This window comes from Danio aesculapii, chromosome 25 (assembly GCF_903798145.1).
Source record: "Danio aesculapii chromosome 25, fDanAes4.1, whole genome shotgun sequence".
In the NCBI taxonomy this organism is placed as follows: Eukaryota; Metazoa; Chordata; class Actinopteri; order Cypriniformes; family Danionidae; genus Danio; species Danio aesculapii.
In genome coordinates, this window is record NC_079459.1 from 13,761,735 (window position 1) to 13,782,780 (window position 21,046).

The 21,046-nt window shown below is 35.2% G+C and overlaps 1 pseudogene; it reads right to left on the minus strand.

Annotated features, from left to right (window-relative positions):
- Window positions 1–21,046, minus strand: part of LOC130219907 (receptor-type tyrosine-protein phosphatase zeta-like) — an 87,045-nt pseudogene that overhangs the window by 7,662 nt on the left and 58,337 nt on the right.

Genomic DNA, 21,046 nt, shown 5'->3' on the forward strand with positions numbered 1-21,046 from the left:
GTATCTTACAGTGTGCTTATAGATTGCATTCATTTGATCCAAAAATTCTACCCCAGGCTCATTGGAATCTGTCTACATTTCTACATTTCAAAGTCTAAAATATATAACTCTGCACTTTTCAGATGTCCACAGGAGGCACTATAAGCTATACTTTTTTGTCTCCTGTTGTAATGTATATGGTGATTGTTTAACTCTCTTTCTCATTATTGAAACATTTCCTGTCATCTGGTGTTAAAGAGCATGGTTTATTGTGATTATATCATAGTACTCATACCTGAGCACTTCACCCCATACATAAATTTGATATATGAACTCACATATACATATATAAAGTTATAGCTAATTTACATTGAACATACATGTACATTTACAATTCTAATGGTTGAAAAGAAAAGTAAACTATTTATTATTATTTATTATTATTATTATATTTTTTTTATTATTATTATTATAATTTTTATTATTATTATTATTGTAGTAAGTGTTTATTTTAAATTTTTGTAGTAAGTGTTTATTTTAAATGCGTTGCATCATGAACATGAAATATTTTTATCCGTGAAATCCAAACATGAACTTGTATGTGGTTTGCAATATTTTGCCACACTGTAAAAAATATGACAAAAAGTCATGTTTTTATGTTACTGTAACTTATTTAACTAAAGTCAATCAGGTTTCAAATACATTATTTAAGTTATACAAAGTTTGATTTGGTATTTTTGGTCAGTTTGATTGATGCAAGTTGTAAAAACTAAAGTTATTCTTATTCAAATGCAAAAATTAAGGTAGAAATTATTTTTTACAGTGCATATTTCCATACGGTTACAAGTATTCATCACAAGTGTGTAATTGTAGATACTGAAAGCATATTCATGCACTATGTTTGATGATGTCTCGCACATGCATTTTGTGCATTTAGTCTACAGGCATGTGCGTGTGCAAGCTGGATTACATTACAGTGTATATTCTTGTGAACAAAACTTATAAAAAATGCAAGATAAAACTTTATAATGCATAGTTGCTATAAAAACATAGCCTTAATATCAGAATTTCTTTTTAGATACTGTCAGAAACTGCTGCTGATTCATATTTTTCTGGAAATGAATTTTTTAAGGATTCTTATTTGTTAAATGAAAATAATTTCTTTCTTTAAATGAACTTTTTCAAAACTGTCACAGGTTTCTTTATGCAGGAGGTGTCAAATTAAACATTTATTTAAACCCTAATTAATTACAAAAAAAACTCCACGGTTGTGTTGAAGCAAGTTAAACATTAGTGGCCCTTTAAGACCGAGTGTGGACACCCCTCACTTATTGGTAGGCTCACATGGAATCTACAGTACGTGTGCAGAAATCCGCAGATTTTTGGCCTATCATTGAGTCTATTTATTTACTTGTGTAAATGTGTGTACATTTATATTTATTCAGTTTTAAATTAATTTCAGTAATATTATTGACTAATATTAAAATGTTTATATGATTTATTGACAATACAGTTTGTAAAGTAATATTTTCTGTCTTTTAGTAGATATATTATATGAAAAAACTTGTTTTGTTTACCAAATAAGTGGATCTAATTGGATTTGCATTGTAAATATTAAATCAAAGGTAAAAAAGGTATTATTTTTATTATTTCATATATTAAGTTTTTGGTTATGATAATTCCAAAATAATTCTGCATTTTTACATAATTCTTCCCAGAAATAGCAAGATTCTATCTGGCCCTGCTTATTGGATCAGATGAACCTGGTTTAACATGGTTTAGTTATACTTAGACAATAGACATACACCCAGACAGAATCTGCAGACATTTATTTTTATAAATTTTTTTGCTATTTCTGTGCAGAATTTTGTTTAAAATCTGTGGATTTATGTGTTGAACTAAAAAAATTAAATGAAATTAAAAAAAGAATTACTTTTACTTAACGTTTAATATGCAAGTCTCTCATATAATAAACTTACTGAAAAACAAAAAAAAATTACAAACTGTACTGTACATAAATCATATAAAATGTGCATATTATTCAATAATATTAAGGAAATTAATACAAAGAACGGAATAAATAAATATTTACCAAAAAATGCAAGTTTAAAAAAAAACACTTGAGGGGCTAAAAAAATCAGCAAATTTATGTGGGGCTTTGAATATTTAGAGCTCCTCAATAAAAGTATATTGATGTATTGTGTATCATTTCTACAACCACCACCCATCAGCTAACACAAGAGGGCAGAAATCTACAGATTAAGCAAAGTGTCCACTAAAGTAGTGCTACTCTGCAATGAATTATATCATTAAAAATAATTATTTTAAAAAAAATCAGTCTTTAATCCATTGTCTTTACCCCACGTGTCATTCGGCATTGAGCTCCATTACAAACTTACCAAAGATATGGTAAGATAAGGTATAACAGCATGATGGTCTTCAATCAAATAAAAACTTGACTGGTCAAAAGGTTGCAAGGAAAACTAAGGGATTTATAAGGGATTAAGCAAAGGGATTTATTTCGGATGACACACATTTACATGAGAATTTTAACATTTTACCCTCAAGATTAGCTCACTAGGACCCTCAGACGATTAAGGATATTGATGTGTAAGCTGAATCGATATCCTGTAAGAACTCATTTGTTGGTGACTGCTGTTAAATTACTTAACAGAGAAGTCTGACATGACGTTTGACATGAATTGAGTGTAAGGTAAGTGTTGGCATAATTATTTATGGGTGATTTATATGTATAATCACCATGTAGTAATGTGTTTCTTGGCCATCCCATGGATGTCCAAATTAGTGGTGTAAAGGATCACAAATCTAACAATTCGGATCACTTTTGGGTTTTTTTTTGTCACAGATCGGACCATTTTTCGGATCATTCCATTTATTGCAAAAACGGTACTGCTTTTGGTTTTAACAAACAGAACATAGAAGCTGTAATTTTATTAAAATTAAAATGAAGAAATAATCAGCTTATCAAAAATAAATTGTAAAATATTCAGTGCTGTGAAAAATTCACAGTTACTACTACTGTTGCTGATAACGCTAATTGTATAAATTTAACATTAGAATTTGTGCAACCCCTATTTATTTTTAGTCTCATTTTCAATAAATGATTCAGTTATTCACTCATCAAAGTTCATGCTTCATTGATGGATCATTTTTGAAGAATTATTCAGTGTCATATTTTTGACGGCTGGTTGTCGCCACCTATTAGTTAAATAATGTAATTGCTGCCTACAACTTTCATTTTTGAGCATCATGTTAAATGAAAATAAAGGTGATTTTAATCTTTACCATAAACATCAGTGGCTTTATCTAAACTACTTCTGTGTTATTTGACTGTTTGTAGCTTAATAACCAACTCAACAGACTAAAGACTGAATCTTTCTTGATTTTTGTGTTTTCAGATGCAAGTGATTGGACCGATTAAAAAACATATGCGAATCACCATCATTTATAATTTTGTTGCGTGGGTGTTGAGATCCAGATTTTTAATGATCGTGCAGTTTACACTGAATACACTGATGCAGGCTAAACAAGTAGTGAAAGAAAACATATTCAATAACCTAAGAAACCCACCACATCTCGAATAACCAACCACAACTTCTTCCGTCACATTATATTTTACAGGAAAGCCTAAATGCTTTCATACATGTGATTTGAATGACGCGAGAGGTGATCTCTCTGCGATCATTACAAATTTAGGATTAATCTACCAGTAAAAAAATGTGTTCCGTGGGCCACGTGTGTTCTGAACTGTGGGTTGTGATCAATTCAAATCACTGATCGACTGTGATCCGTTACATCCCTAGCGCAAATGGATGCCATGGATGACAAATTTCCCAAAAATGGGATGATAAAGTATAAAATACAACAAACAAATCCTGGCATAATTCTATCAGGGAGTGTAAATATGTGGTCTGATGATCCAGATGCATTTATAGGTTTGACCTGAAGTCAACCTGTCTGTGAGGGGCAAACAGAAAGAGACAGTTTCCTAGCAACTCCAATCTGTTTTTATGCGAAGACAGAAAGATTGATGAGAGTAAACATTGGTAATACTGCGAGCACAGTGATGGAGTTCAGTAAATCTGGTTTGGCTAGCTGCTTTTGACTTCATGTTCCCTTCCCAGCAAGCACATTTTTGTATTTAATAGAAGTCTAATAGATGTCTAATGGACGTCTAAACATAGACCTCTCGGCTAAAACAAAGCTAAATTTGGTCTGTGAATGTAAGTCTAATAGACGTCTAACAATAGTCCAACAAGTCATCAAATACACAGAAACATGTGAAGTCTGTCTAATCTGTGTGTTTGATGACTAGTCTAGTTTTGTTCTATTGTTAGACATCTATTAGATCTTCACCAACAGCCTAAACTTAGACAAGACATCTGAACTGAACTAAACAACTTCAACTGTGAGATCTAGAACTTCTATGTTAAGCGGCTTTGGCACAATCTACATTGTAAAAGCGCTATAGAAATAAATTTAATTGAATATTAGATGTCTTTTAAACACACAATTGCTTGTTGTGCTAGTCTAAATGATACGTACATACTGAAACTGACAGATTTACAGAAAGCAGAAGATTATAATATCAGTAATTCAAATTGATAAGTGTAAACTTTGGCCCAGAAATCATTTTAAACACATTTCCACCCTCACAATTTTTTTTTTCTTCCTAAGGTTTTCAAGTAATCTCTGAGAATTTACAAAGTAATAACGCAGCATTGATTTTACAATGACTTTCCATGGGAGTCAATTTAAGCTAAGACACATGTTGGAGCGTATCTATGTTAGAAATGACACAAGTGGGACATTTCCATTGCTGATGGCCTCTGTAAAAGCAACTCCCACGTGCCAGACGTGCCAGTTTGCCCTGTAGCATAGGAATCTGAAATGGGGACATCGATGTTCCATGATCTGCTAAAGCGGAAAGTACCAGTTCAGATCTGAAAGCACTGCTGTGAAATGAACAGGTCTCGCTGAGCAAAGAATTAGTGAAAGACAAAAAGAACGCATTTTGTAAAAACACTCCTAATATTTGAACAAATTTTGTGTTTCACAGAATTATAATATACAGAAATTATACATGAACATGTCTTCAATGCTTATTCATTCATTGATTTTTCTTCGGCTTAGTCCCTTTATTAATCAGGGGTCACCATAGTGAAATGAACCGCCAACTTATCCAACACTTGTTTTACACAGCGGAAATCCTTCCAGCTGCAACCCAGTACTGGGAAACACCCACACGTTCACACAAATACACTACAGCCAATTTAGTTTATTCAAATCAGCTATAGCGCATGTGTTGTTTGGGCTGTGGGGGAAACCGGAGCACCCGGGGGAAACCCACGCAAACACGAGGAGAACATGTAAACTCCACACTGAAATGCCAACTGGCCAAGCCAAGGACTCGAACTAGTGACCTTCTTGCTGTGAGGCACCATGTCTCCCCTTCAATGCTTATGTTAGTCTTATTTTTAAATAAATCTTTAAAACAATATACTTTTTCATCTGAATTAAAAATGACACATCAATATGCATACAATTTACAGCATAAAATATAGTCAACATTTGAAGTGAATCAAAAGTGGTTTGCAAAATTATCTTAACACAAGAATGGGTATTGCTCAATAGATTTTTTAAGTACAGCTCTGAGGAAAGGTGATGATCCACTTCAAAAGTTGACTAAAGTATATATTTATTTTTTTGTTTATTTATTTATTTATTTATTTATTTATTTATTTATTTATTTATTTATTTATGATTTTCAGTATAATTTCTCAGGTAAAATATCTAAAAATCCTTTTAATTAAAAAAATACTCGAAATTACTGTTTTAGTAATTCCTGATAAATTTCTGTTTCATTTCTTAAAATAATTTAAAAAAATAAATAAATCGAATAATATAATAATAATTCATCAAAAACATTAACTCTGTATAATATCTTACACTTTTCAGTGAACATATTTTTAACACTGCTCAAATCTAAATGTATTTTTTAAACCATTGAAACATTCTTGCATTTTCAACACTGCTTTTCAGAATATCTATCTTTCCATGTCCAAAAGGCATTTTTTAAACATATATTTGTGTCTAAATTCTTGTTTAAAATGTGTAAAAATCCTTAAAGTAGAAAAATATACTGTATAAGTACACTGTAAACCCTGCTGTTGTCATTACTAAAGATATTGCATAGATATAATTTGACATTACCTAAAATACCAAGTTTTGTCATCAAAACTTTAAATTAATATTTTAAGTTCCTTGAACTTACATTTTAATTTCTTTAAAAGATTCACCTTGTCTCTGTTTAAAATGATTGGTTGCGCTTGAAATTCTGCCTTGATAAAAGCGCTGATTGGTCGATATATGTTATATGACACAAGGTGGTCATTTTGCTTGTGATGCTGAATTTTGCTGAAGCGCAGCAGGACAGAGGCACTACTGAACCCATCTCGCCAAAGAGAAAAGTTAAATTAGTAAGTAGATATTTAAATGCTTATACTGTATACATTTCTTAATTGATATACACGCAGTGGTAACAAGGTGGCGCAGTGTGTAGCAAGAAGGTCACTGGTTCGAGTCTAGCTGGGTCTCTCCCCGTGTTGGTGTGGGTTTCCTCCAGGTGCTCCAGTTTCCCCCACAAGTCCAAAGACATGCGCTATAGGTGAATTGGGTGTTAAACTGTTCGTAATGTATGTGTGTATGTCCTGGTCCTCCAGGTTGGGGGTTGGCCGTTGGGCTAATGACCCACCTCATAAAAATTCGACAAAATGAAACACCAACATGGTGTGGCTAAATATCAACTTCTACATAAACGACCCTGGGAGTAAGTAAGTAAAGAATATAAAAGCTGAAAACTTGGAAGTTTAGTCCAATTATTAGTAAGTTTAAGTTATCTGTTATTAAACATTTCAATTGAATGAAGAGACCACATTTGGTCAACACAATTAATTGAGTTGTTCATTTCCCATTACTCAAACGAACTGAGGGAATCACTTTGCTCAAATCCTTTGAGTAGTCTCAACTTATTAGGGTTTACAGTGTAGGGGAAAATATATTTAGATATTTCAATAAATAAATAAAAGACACTAATTTGGCTCCAAAAACCTGGAGGTGGAATTACACTTAGAAATTACATTTATAAAATCTTAGCAATGAATTAAACATAATGTTTAAGTGGAAATACTTGTAAAACATGCTCTGATTCTCTATATTTACAATTTAAAATATTCATTTTCCTTCAGCTTAGTTTCTGTTTCAGAGGTCGCCACAGTGGAATGAACCGCCAACTATTCTGACATGTTTTACGCAGCCGATACCAGTCTAGCCGCCACACAGTACTGAGAAACACCCATACACGTCCTCATTTACACACACACACTTATACACTACGGCAAATTTAGTTAAACCAATTAACTTATACCGCATATCTTTGGACTGTGGGGGAAACTGGAGAACCATGAGGAAACTCATGTAAACATGGGGAGAACATACAAACTCCACACAGAAATAACAACTGGTCTAATTTAAAATATTTAAATAAACATTTTTTACAGTAAAATATTAATTACAGCCTTTGTTTTGTATTTGTTAGTAATTATTCATATAAAACAACCATAAAATTATATGGAGTCACCCATAAAGAGCCATAAAAACCCTGAATATGGCTAAAAATGGGCCAAATGTCTGTCTATATTTATAAATAGAAAGTAGGAAAATGTCTGGAGGGCTTTGTCATGTAAAAATAGAAACCTTATTTAATTGAGAAGCAGTTGTTGGGATTAGCTTCGCATTGAAGGCTAATTAGATCCATGACCCTCAAACTGCCTGACTCCTTTAAGAGCTTCAGAATGAATGATTCCAGACGCGTGCTACCCTAGTTTGTTTATGTGCGAATGTGTGTAAGTGTAGTACATACTCGGAGTGTGGACCTCCTCCACGCCAGTATAAGATGAGAAGACCTGTCCCATGAATTGTTCCTGCTGATTTCTATAGTTATTCTGCAGGTAGTCCATCAGCATGACATATCCAACTTGCTGCATGGTCATCACCTCACAGAACATCTCCAGCTGTGGACACAAACAGCGTTTCAGATTAGAAAACAAACCAGGAAACCTAGTATTTTTGAGTAAGATTTAAGATTATAGGTCTATCAGATTAAATAGCATTTATGTAATAGTGAAACTAAATATTGTGTACATGACATGTACATTCAAATAAAATTTTTCCTTACGCTTACTCGCATATTTATCAGGGGTCACCACAGCGGAATGAACCGCCAACTATTCCACTACATGTTTTACAAGGCGGATGCCCTTCCAGCCGCAACCCAGTACTGGGAAACACATATAGATTAGATTAGATTCAACTTTATTGTCATTACACATGTACAAGTACAAGGCAACGAAATGCAGTTTAGGTCTAACCAGCAGTGCAATAGCAGCAAGTGCAGGATACAGGTATAAGTTATAAAGTGCAGTTATAGAAAAACTATAGTAATATTTACAGATGGATGTACTATGAACATTATATACAGGTTGTATTAGCTATGAACAGCGATTTACAATAAATGAATATATGTACAGGATGCTATTAGTAATCAGAAGTGTGCAGATAGATAAGCATAATTACAAATGTAGATGTACAGTGGGTGTGTACATAATTAGAAATGTCCATGTGCAGTGGGTATGTACAGTTCAAATAAGTGAATCAGTGCAATGTAGTGCAATGAATATGTGCAAATTTAAGTGTGCAAATGTTAAACAGTGCAGTGATTGTGAGGAGTATAAGTTAGAGGAGTGTGGGGGGTGTATTGGGGGTGGCAAAAGAGTCAGTGAGGGGCAGAGTTCAAAAGGGAGACAGCTCTGGGGAAAAAGCTGTTCCTCAGTCTGCTGGTTTTTGTCCGGGGGAGCCTGAAGCGCCTGCCGGAAGGCAGGAGAGAAAACAGTCTGTGAGCAGGGTGAGAGGTGTCCTTAAGAATACTGCATGCTTGGCACAGACAGCGTTTCTTCTGGATGTCCTCTATGGCTGGCAGTGTGGTCCCTGTGATGCGTTGGCCAGTTTTCACCACCTGCTGCAGTGCCTTACGCTCAGCAACAGAGCAGCTTCCATACCAGACTGTGACGCAGTTGATCAGGATGCTTTCTATTGTGCAGCGGTAGAAGTTCACCAAGACAGCTGATGAAAGCCGGTTCTTTTTAAGTTTCCTTAAGAAAAATAGGCGCTGGTGAGCCTTCTTGACCAGGCTGGTGGTGTTGGTGGTCCAGGAAAGGTCCTTTGAGATGTGGGTCCCCAGGAACTTGAAGGATGAGACTGGCTCAACAGGCATCCCATTAATGTGGATGGGATCATGTGAGCCTGTTCGTCCCTTCCTGAAGTCCACAATGAGCTCCTTGGTCTTGTTGGTGTTGAGGAGCAGAATATTGTCGGTGCACCAAGTGGCCAGATGCTGTATCTCCTCCCTGTACACACTCACACTCATACACTATTGCCAATTTACTTTATTCAATTCACCTATAGAGCATGTCTTTTTTACTGTGGGGAAAACCGGAGCACCCAGAGGAAACCCACGGCAACACAGGGAGAACATGCAAACTCCACATAGAAATGCCAACTGGTCCAGCTGGAACTCAAACCAGCGACATTCTTACTGTGAGGTGACAGTACAAACCACTGAGCCACTGTGCTGCCCCCCAGGTTTTGGTAGATACTCAAAATCGAATGACTCGGACTCGAGGGCAAAAAAACCTGATCGGGACATACCTATGCACAAACTTTCTTCATACAGTGGAACTAAAACAGTGGAGCTGTTTCAGTGTGTTTGGGTAAATACTGAAGTTCAGGTTTGTATAAATTGGTAGACAGAAACAGTATTGACAGGTTTGTAAGTACAGTTGTTTGAAGTAACAAATTACAAACACTCAAAATCTCTGAAACTGAATAGTTTTTCTGAAGAGTAATACTTTTTTTTTTTTTTTTTGTAATATTTTGTTTTATTTTGAAGAGTAATACTTTACTAGTAAAACACTTTTACTTGAGTACATGTTAGTGCTGGGCTGCACGGTGGCGCAGTGCGTGGCACGTTTGCCTTACACCAAGAAGGTTGCTGGTTCGAGCCTCAGCTGGGTCAGTTGGCATTTCTGTGTGGAGTTTGCATGTTCTCCCCGTATTTGCGTGGGTTTCCTCCGGGTGCTCTGGTTTCCCCCACAAGTTCAAAAACATGTGGTATAGGTAAATTAGGTAGGCTAAGTTGTCCGTATCATATGAGTGTGTATGGATGTTTCCCAGTGATATGTTGCAGCAGGAAGGGCATCTGCTGCGTAGAACATGTGCTGGATAAGTTGGCAGTTCATTCTGCTGTGGCGACCCCAGATTAATAAGGGACTAAGCCGAAAAGAAAATTAATAAATGAATGAACATTGTAGTGCTGTATTAGTACTTTTACTTTTCTTCAACCTGCAGTCACTACAATATATTGTTGATTTTTTCTTGTCTACAGTGATTGGCCAAGTAGAAAAATTAGTCTGTGGCAATGACGCTTTATAAAGGCAGCAAATATGTACAGTGTGGAAGCATTAAATTTACTTAAGACAACACAAAATTGGCAAACACAATGAGTCAGAGACTGTTTAGACTGCATCTCACTGATGAGAAAATGAAGGATGCACATGATGGCTGAAGTTGCCAAATGGCCTTAAACAAAAGCTTAATGCAGTACAGAATGTTACGTTTTCAAACACATCCACATTATGCATGTATTCGATCAGTACTGCATGACCTTGCTGGACACTCCTACTTGTTAGTCAGGATTGAAAGTGCATAACGAAAGTGTTAAAATATAGACACAGCTAGATTTTTGCCTCTTTTTTAAAGATTTTTAGGTTACACTGATTTTTCTTTGCATGTAAATGCAATATTTACATGCTTTCTGTGTGCTTGTCTATGAATGGCAAATGTTTTTCTGCTGCTTTTGACATGGGTAACCACCCAATTTTTTTGGCAACCATCAATACAATGGACATCAGAAACCACACTACAGTGGTTCAGCTCTTACCTCTCAAGTAGGTCAATCAGGATGTCTTGGAGAGGAGAAGTGTTCCAAACCCCAAAATCTTGCTACTGGGGTACCTCGGGGTTCTATTCTAGGGCCGCTTCTCTTTTCCATCTACATGACATCACTTGGGTTTGTCATTCAGAAACATGACTTTTCCTGACTTTTGCTATGTTGGTGACAACCAACTCTACCTTTAATTCCAGCCTTATGACCTGATGATCTTTGCCCTAATATCAGCATGTCAGACAGGAATATCTGTCTGGGTCAAGGACCATTAACTTCAACTAAACCTTTCCAAAACTAAACTGCTGGTAATCCCAGCCTCCCCAACACTAATCAATAATTTCACCATAGAGTTGGGCACTTCAACGATCACACCTTCCATGACCATCAGAAACCTAGGAGTAGATCTTGCAGTAGCATGATCATACAGACTTGCACTATATAACATTAGAAAGGTCAGACATTTTTTATCTGAACATTCTGCTCAACTATTTGTACAGGCATCCCAACCAACATCTTCAAGCCTCTGCAGCTGATCCAGAATGCTTCAACAAACCAAAAGAGAGCATCTCGCACCTTTATTTATCAGTCTAAACTAGCTGCCAAACGCCACTCGTATCAAATTCAAGGCACTGTCATTTGCCTACAAAACAACCACTGGCTCTGCAAGCCGTTACCTCAATCCTCAACTTCAGGCTTATGCACCCAGCAAGACTCTGCGCTTTGCTACTAAATGTTGCTTCCTGATTACATCCAATAGGAGCACAAAATTGATTGCAAGGGCTTTCACCTTTAAAGGGTCATGAAACACCTAAACACATTTTTTGAGATGTTGACAGTCATATATATGTCCCGCGTTGCTAAAACACTATTAGGACACATACAGTATATCACTAAAAAGTGAAAATTGTTTTTTTTTTTGGTTTGTTTAGAGCAAATTTGTTTTTCCGGTTTAAAAAAAATTTTTTTGAAGCAACCGGCCGGTATACGTGAAGTCATTGAGTTTTTAGCATTAATTCAAGAGCAAGACCTGGTTTGAACGAATCAGCGCGCTCTAATGTGAATGAGGTGCAACTTCATTAATATGCATGATATAGCTTCGAAGACTATTTTTACCTGTTGCAGTGTTCAGAGAAATGCCACGTTGTGTTGCCAACCGTAATTAAAACAAATAGTAGAAGAACTGTTGAGACGTTGGTCGTCAGTGTTGCGTTTTTAAATGTGCTGCAACAAAGGTTTTGTCTCCATTTCCCCTGCTAACACACGCCAAAAATATGTTTATAAGGAGCATTTTTAACCCAAGAGCTTTTAGAATCTGGAAATGGTGAAACCCGGATTTGCCGTTTCATAGGGTTTCATGGCTCTTTAACATCCCGTCCTGGTGGAATGACTTGCCAAACTCTACGTAAAAAGCTGAGTCTCTGGCCATTTTTAAGAAGCGTCTGAAGACAAATAAGACAAATATGTTTCATCAACACTTAACTGATTGACAATAGCACTTACCAGTTATTCCTTTATTGGTTTTCCTGTTTGTCTGATTAGTTAAAAAAGCTCAATCAACTTAGGATCTGAAATGCATCTGCTAAATGACAAAATGTAAATGATTGAACTTTTAAAAACCTTAAATGACACTGATGTAAGCTACATTTTTCATTTGCAGTGTATAATGTCAGATAATATTCACTACACTTGAGTACTTATTTAGTAGGAGCAACTTTTTACTCATGCGTTCAGTATTTTGAACACTTACTTTTACATTTTCATGCCAAGTTACAGGATTAGAAATCCCAAACGTGCCTTAATAAAACATAACTATCTCTATACAAACTGTTACACGCAGTTTTTATTCAACCTTACACAAACAGTGTTGCCCATAGGCAAGATTTCCACCATTGTGTTCGGACATCAAAGCTGCTCTTTAATGTGTGTGAGTCAATGTCATTTCCATTGTGACGTCAGCAGGCGTGGGTTTGTTATCTTGTGGTAAAACTGCTTTTACCATGCGTTTCAACTGCAACCTGTATCGACTTGCTAGTCCCTTAAGGGCTACAGCCCCAGTCTGAATGACACACAACACAAAGGCCGTATCTAAGCATTTACAGTCTTCTGTGACGTGTAACCCTACTCTTGCTCCCTCTAATTCTTCTAATGACAGCTTACTTTTTATGTGCGGCATTCGATATCACAATAGTTAAAATTGCTGTCGACTTTCCTTTAGAGAGGGAGTTGGCTTCCCTTTTATGTTATCTTACATATCAATACAAGATTTAATGATTTGGTCACTCTTTACAATTATTTAATGTAAGTTAATGCATTTACTTACATGAACTAATAATGACTATAACTGTATTTTTATTAACTAACATGAACATATGCTGTGATAAATGTATTGTTCAGTGTTTGTTCATAATAGTAAATGCATTAACTAACATTAACTAAAACAACCTTATTGTAAAGAGTTACCAATGATTTTCTAAGCAAGTAAACGTCAAATAGAAAGTAAATGTACATACAGAACACACAAGCGGATCTGTTAACAAAGTAAAAGAAGACTCGGAATGATAATTGATGTTTGTACCATCATGTCTGGGTGTGTGTGTCATTTCAAGCTAATTGTTTACAGTTCCTGAGTGTCTGTGACATATAGAATCAGTGTTGCGCAACAGACGCCATATGACAAATAGCAGCCACAGTCACAATATCAGTCTGGGTGAAGATGGCCTCAGGGTTTAGATGAATATTTAGATAGGAAAACATCCTGTATTGGTCTTCCAAAACAACATGTAGGTAGCTGCCATCAATTCAAAAAATTTAAAAAGTTTAGATGAATGGAAAAAGTTTACCGGACTAAAAGGTATTTTTCATTATTTATGTGTTATGTTGCCTGCAGTCTTTGTCTCATTTTGACTTTGTCTCTACATTTGCTAGCATATTGAATTGCAAGAAAACCAACTTACTTGCCACTTGTCATTTGTACTAGCCACATATTTGTTATTGGGTAAATATTTATTTCATATGCAGAAATTTGACTTTGGCATGCTAAAATGACTTGATTTAATTTTTTGTGCTATGTCCATATGCTTTCTTGTTAATTAAACATTTTTGTGTGTTGTAACCTAGCTCAATGAGCATAAGCAAATGGGTTGTGGTTTCAAAGTGTCACATTGCAATTAGTATTATTTCACATTTTTTAGGGCTCAACACTAAGGATTTACCCATTTTGCTAAGGATTTATCTTTTTTTCTGGCCACACCAAAGGAATTATTTATTTGCCACAAATTTTAATAATCTTTGTAAAATTTTGCCAAAAATCTTAAGCACTGCTTTTTTCCCAGTCTATTTCAAAGATGAACGATCACAGTTGCGTTTCACTAGAGTGCATCATATCAGCTGTGCACGACACTGTCGCCAGTGAGCGAGAATCTTCTCATTCGGTATTCGTCTGCTTTCTTTTGCTTGTGCGAACACTTATCAGTTATGCTGCTTCTTGACTCTAAGATCACATTTGAACGCATATTGATCAATGGTCATTAACTGAAATTCTAATCTTAAAAAATCTGCATTCGCAATTTGGTGGGTTGGCAGGTGTTTGTCAATCCCTGATATAAAGGATCATTAAAAGTATCAAAATCTTTATAAATGCTAAGTTTAATTATCTATACTATGATTTTTTAATGGGAGACGCAGTGGTGCAGTACGTAGTGCTGTCGCCTCACAGCAAGAAGGTTGCTGGTTTGAGCCTCGCCTGGGTTAGTTGGCGTTTCTGTGTGGAGTTTGCACGCTCTCCCTGCATTCGCGTGGGTTTCCTCCGGGTGCTTCGGTTTCCCCCACAGTCCAAAGACATGCGGTACAGGTGAATTTGGAAGGCTAAATTGTCCGTAGTGTATGAGTGAGGGTGTATGGATGTAAAACATGTGCTGGATAAGTTGGCGATTCATTCCGCTGTGGCGACCCCTGATTAATAAAGTGATTAAGCCGAAAAGAAAATTAATGAATGAACATTTTTTAAAAACATGGACATTTTTTTCTATATGTAAAATCTACAAAAGACATATAAACTCAATTTTTAAATTTGCTTTCATTTTAATGACAAATAAGTTACTTAGACTGTAAAAGATATGAACGTTGTATCCGTGATATCAGCCATAGGTTTCTGAAGAACACAAAAGAAGCTACAAGCAGGCGTGGCCAACGGTCGCCATATTGTTTGTGCATCATTGCACTGACCGGGGGATTCCAAACAAGGGCAAAGAGGTGGAGTGTGAGCGGAGCTGCAGACGCCAGCTAGCACTTTGCTTAGACTGGCTTTTCTTTGGGGGAAACACTTAATACTTCATTACCTGTCACTCATTTGTGTTCTAACCACTTGCGCTTGGTTGTACACTATATCAATAAAGTGTTGTTTTTTAAAAACACTGTTGTTATACATTAAGCCACTAAGCATTGTTCTTATGACGTTTTTCTACAGGAGGAAAACACGAGTTACTTCCAAATACTTCAAATATAGTCTGTGTTAGTAAATGCAAGGCTATTTATGAAATCCAGGCATAACACTGTATGACAACGTTTCTGATGACTGTTCTAGAGCCTACAGCTAATCAATAAAAAAACATGTTAAAAGAAACCCAATGTGGTGTGCACAGATCTAAATATAATAAAGAAAGTTAACACATGTGCTTTCATATTACACTTTATTAGCAATAGCCCTTACATTTTAGCTTTATTGACCCTTTATCTTAAATTTGTGATGTATTTTTCCTTTATTTTATTGACCTTTGTTTTAACATGGCTTAATTAATTTCTAATCCTGATGAGCTAGCAGGGGGAAAACAACTGTCAATGAAGCTGACCTGAACATCTGAGATGGCCACTGTGTTTTTGAAGACGATCCACTCTACAGTCTCCGAGCAGGGAGGGGTGGTCAGAGAGCCATTATAGATAAAGTACTTTTCTGTGGAACTGGGCAGGAGACCCTGCATAGTGAACGGAGAAATGGCACCACTCTTTCCTGATCAAAAGAAAAAAAAGAATTTGGTAACATAAATGAATTAGTAAATGAATGGAGAAAGGAATTTTAGTATTTTTTTCCTCAAACAAACCTAAATGTGACTTCAGAAGACTTTGAATATAAAATGAATTGTGTGCATCACTTTTATGGTGCATTTTGACTTTTGAAAGCATTCCAATTTTATTAAAATTGTATGGATGAGGGTGTCAAATACATTAAGGAATTCTGCTTTTAAATGCTTTTAACTCATATGTAAATAAAAGATGCCAGAATGTTTTTTTTTAACCTGCCGTGTCAGGTCACTTAAATAGTTAAGAGCTAAACACCATATATCCTGGAATATAAAATAATAAAATATTTAAACAAAATTAAAAAACCTGTGTATATTTTTTCTTATATGATTGTCATGGTCACACCTCAAATATGCCAATCAACCGAACTACACATCCCATAATCTTCTGCACCTCACAACTGATGTTGATGAACTTTGATTACACTGCATAGCCCGTGTTTCAGTCTGTGTTTGTTAGCCATTGAATGTTTGTATATAGTTGTTGTCTGTTCTCTTGTGAATGTGTTTGTACTGTGGGTTTTTGTTCTAGCCTTTGTTTTGTTTTTATTTCATTTCACATAAAGAGACAGCATGTGGATCCGCCTCTTGCTTTTGACTATTGTTAATGATATTATGATAGAGGATGATATAAAACTCAAACTGGAATTGAAAAGCACCACCAAGTCTTACAGGTATTGTTCACCTAAAAATGAAAATTTGACCCATTTACTCACTCTCGAGTTGTTTCAAACATGTCCTTCTTGGATGTTTTGAAGAATGCTGGCAACCAAATAGTGAGAATAATTTATACAATGGAGGTCAGTGGAAACCAACTGTTTGGTTGCCAACATTGTTCAAAACACTATCTTTTGAATTCAACAAAAAGAGGAAACTCATTCAGCTTTGAGAAAATTATTTTTGGATGAACTATATCACTTTAAATTGATAAAGCCGTTGCAGGAAAGCATTTGCATGCGCTACATAAATATGAACATCAAATCAAGATCAACTTACTTGAACAAAGGAATTAAGTCTTGTTTAGTGCTCAAAACAAGAACAAATATCTGTCAATAGCTGGGTTTCCATCACCCTGTGTTAATTTGGAAGTTTTGAATGACAAACGAATGATGGAAATGCAAAATTTAAAATAAAATCCATTTAATTACACAAAAAAATATGCTTGCTTGAGGTGTTTTTGCACTTGCGTTTAAGGGTTAATGTAATTAATGTTAGATGGAAACACATTTGCTGAATAAAGTCCATTATGCTTGCTTTGTTTACTGTTGGTTACTTGGTTACCAATACTGCATTCGGCGGCTCTAACAACTTTGTGGAATTTAAATTTTTTTGCGAACTTTGAAAAGATTTGATACATTTTAGAATGGAAACACAACTACTGTGGTACAAATATTACTTCCCCCTTTGAAATTTTGATTTAAAGCCATCAGCAAATAATTGGTGAATCATAAATCCATTTCACAAAACAAAAAGTCACTTTACTACTTATGTATGTTATCTTTACTTAGGAATCTTAAGATGTTTTCACAGGACAAAAAAACTGACAAAAACAACATATTTTTGTAAATGTAATTGAGTGTACATTTGTGAAATATGTGTGTATTATGTGTACTACAATTTCCTCTCTACATGTTTCCTCTTTCTGGGGATACAGAATCCCGAATGAATCTTAATCAGATTTTAGATTGTGGTAGAAGATGCAGTAAATGGTATTTTGTAGTTTTTTGGGACAGATAAATTCAAACCTAAAACAATTTTTTGTAAAATGAATGAAAATGTACGGAGTTCAAGCTTTGAAAATACAATTTTGTACTGATGTCTTGCTGTCACAATTCTTTTACTGTCGTTTCCTCTCAGTACACTTTTAGAGAATATACCGACATCATGTGTTTCCTTCTATAATTATTTGTTCTTAAAAAGTTTTTTGTGCTAAATACCTTTTATAAAACATGTAGAAAAGACTCAAAATGCACAAAACTACAATTGGTGCAGTTGCATATATGGCCATGAATAAATACATTTAAATAAGATGATATACTGCAAGCATGCAATGGGATCTTTATAACATTAAAGCAGACTGTTTTCATAAATACATGTAAAGTTAATTTGAGCTGTCACATTACTTTTTTAATCATATATCTTATATCAAATTATATTATAATATTTAGTCTAATAGACAAAGTGGCACATCTCTAGTTTTCATTGTAGGAACAAATAATGCACACAGTGATGGTTGAACGATTCCTTTTTTTATCCTGCTTTACACTGTAAACATGAAGCCTGTACATACCATAACGGCTGACGCTGTTGACTGCATCAATGATGGCTGTATAGTTGTCATTATCCTCTGTGCTTGTCTGTTGTGAGAATCATAAACAAAAATCAGAGAAATAGCAGCAATTGAAAAGTAATAACAGAAAACAATACATGATAAACTATGTTGGAATTTGATAGCCATGAACATGCTACTGCATTACTATAAATGTCAACTCTTACCATTAACAACATCAAAATGTCTTATTTTGTGCTCAACTATCGCTTTTATATGGTTATGTTCTCACATGCTACAATTATTTACAGGGGTGAAAACCACATTCTGGAGCCAGATTCATACCTGTAAATTATCAGGACTTACAACTATATTCTCTAAAAACCTGCTCTGAGTGAACTCGACACTACTGTCTAGGGCTGGGGTAGGGGTAGACATAAATAAAATACAATTCATTTGAAAAATAATGTAATAAATAATATAAATAATACATAATTACTGTTTTTACATTACTGTGAGGTTTGGGGTAGGCGTAGATATTTACAAAATACAATGAATGAGTAATTTAATAACTAATATAAATAACTTCCAGTCGCAGCTGTATCCCTTCTAGCAAGCTGTTCACATGAGCCCTTCACAGCAATTTACTGGTAGTTTTCCAGAAAGGTTTATAGGTATGAAACGGGCTTTTGATATAGTGTGTCAATAATAGTCAGAGATAATCAATGACTAATGCCTTTTATGATATCAAGATAATATATGGGTCATAAGTAGATCCACAATAATAAGTAGATTCAGATTTTGTTATCTCAGAGTATTTTTATCCACATTTTCAAGTTTATAGTTTAAAACTTGAGTATTACCAGTCATTAAATTTGACATATTCATAATTGACTAAAGAACAACTGACTAATTTTGACAGTTAGATGATTAAAAAGTTAATGACGTAATTCCATGTTATTTTTTTTATATTTGTAGAATGTGGAAGGGAAAGAAATCAGATAAATAGTCATGTATAATTTTGGCTAGAAATCCTTTAGGCCTAATTTTTTCCAGTATTCAGGGCATAATAAAATAAAACTCATAAAATATAAAGCATATTAATAGACGTAAAGTTGTAGCACACATTTATACACTCTCAGAAGCTCAGAGACTCTGGAGTGATATCTTTTTAAAAGGTACTTTTTTGTTTCGGTTCAGTTCTAGCTCTGATTTTTTTTTTTTAAAACTCTGAGATGGGCGTGGAGCTCTGTGAGCAGAGGGGGGAGTGGGTGTGGCCGGCAGAGCAGGGGAAAAAGAGGGGAGCAAACAACTGTATCAGTCGACTCACAAAATTAGACAAACCGTGAGGAGATGCTTGATTTTATAGTTTACAAATTTAAAATGCAAAGAAATAAACAGTAATTTAATGCCCTGCTACACGTTATTTGTAATTTCATATACACATAACCACAATTTGTTATATCATCATAAAGATAATCGAGTTTATATAAACATTATAAATGAGGAGGACTTCTCTCCTCCTCAATGCCTGGATCTGAATGCAGACACAGTGGATAGCAGTGCAGCATGTCTCTTGCCCTGTCTGTTCCAACCGTTAACCCTGCTGGTAATCTGTATGATTTTAAGGGCGAACACGGATATAGGTGATGTGTCTGAATGGTAACAAACTCAATTTATAAAAGACAAAGTCCACCATTCTTCAATTCTCGTACAGCTCTCTCCCATCAAAAATGCTTGCTGAAAACCTGACAGAACAGCAGGGAAAACTATGCAACAAGCCCAGTGGATCATGGAAACAAGCACATATGACACATGCTGTGCAGACGTGGTCTCACGCAATCATTGGGTCTCACAGCTTGGCAGGTCTGCATTGCCTTCAGAAAGCACGTGCTCTCATGAATAATTATAAAGCAGGGTCTTCTCATAGGATAAAAAAACTCTGCTATGAATAATAATGAGAAACCAACGTGTCATCACTACACTAGCAGATTTGCGCTACGTCACAGATTTTGATCCCTCCCCAAAACTATTTTAAACCCAGAAGATGAAATTAGCTGACAAAAGCTCAAAATTATGCAGTTTTCCCCACAAATAAAGCTGAAGTCTAAAATGTCTAAAAGTCTAAAAAAAGTCTAAAATGATGCTCAACACACACAAATTTGTTTAACATTTTTAAAAAAGTACTCCTTAAACCTCTAAAGGTACATGTTAATTCCAAAAAACCTCACATTACTGTAAAAGGTACAAAAGTGTACCCTAAAGTTACTAATGTGCAGCCTTAAAGTATACCTTTTCACTGTACTCACTCTACTCCTCCAGTCAGGGGCGTAGCAACCCCCTCACTTTTAGAGACAGACCATTTAGAAACCCCCCACCCCCCACCGCCCAAACACACACACACACATTTAAAATGTCCGCCCCTGCCTCTAGTAACACATTTTGTACCTTTATTTCTGAGTTTATAGTATAATTATAAAATAAAAAACTAATTATAATGCCTTTCATTACAAAGCAACATAATAATTGCCCATTTAACCTTCTTTGTGACTAAAAGAATGTGGACACCCAAACTGTGTTCTTATTAGGTATTTCTCTTTTTTTTCCTTCTCAGATTTGATTCAAGAATTTTTTTATTTT